The sequence below is a fragment of the Elephantulus edwardii genome, unplaced genomic scaffold (assembly GCF_000299155.1).
Source record: "Elephantulus edwardii isolate Elephantulus edwardi_28Jun2011 unplaced genomic scaffold, EleEdw1.0 scaffold00268, whole genome shotgun sequence".
In the NCBI taxonomy this organism is placed as follows: Eukaryota; Metazoa; Chordata; class Mammalia; order Macroscelidea; family Macroscelididae; genus Elephantulus; species Elephantulus edwardii.
The window spans coordinates 3,191,881-3,192,596 of NW_006400018.1; positions in this window are offsets into that span (position 1 = coordinate 3,191,881).

Consider the following 716-nt stretch of genomic DNA (forward strand, 5'->3'; position numbering starts at 1 on the left):
AAATATAAATAAAAGGCCTCAAGGTCTACGGCCACAAAACCAGCCACTGGAAACTCGCTGGAGCACAGTCCTCTTCTGACACACATGGTATGACCTGAGTTCGAATCTATTTAAGTGCAGTTTGTCATTAAACATATTGCTGTTGATCCAGACACCTTGGAAACAAGGATATTCTTCATGCTTACCAGCTTTGTAGACTCTGCTGTGCAAAACTCACAAATTAAGTTACATAAAATGAAATGATTTAACAACTTCACAAAGACAGGAAGTTCTGGATTTGATTCTAGGTAGAATGGCTTGAGAATCATCTTTTTTACCTCATTACACTCTATTGAACTATACTGATTAAGCTCTAATCTCTCAGCTCCTACTTAACTGAACATTATCATGTTGTTGTTGTTATGTGCCATCAAGTTGCTTGTGACTCATAGCAACCCAATGTACAACAGCTCTGAAACCTGCTCTATCCTGAGCCAACCTCGTTGTCTCTGACACACCTACCCCATTACCCCAGTCACTGAGTCAACCCATCTCATCCTGGGTCTTTCTCTTCGCACTGTCCCTCCACCCTTACAACAGTCATGCCTCTCTCCAAGGACTGGTCCCTCCTTGCAACATGCTCGAAGGATGTCAGACAGAGCTTCAGAATCCTTGTCTCCAAGGAGCAGCTTGTTTCACCCGCTCCAGGACAGACCTGTTTGCTCTCTTAGCACTTC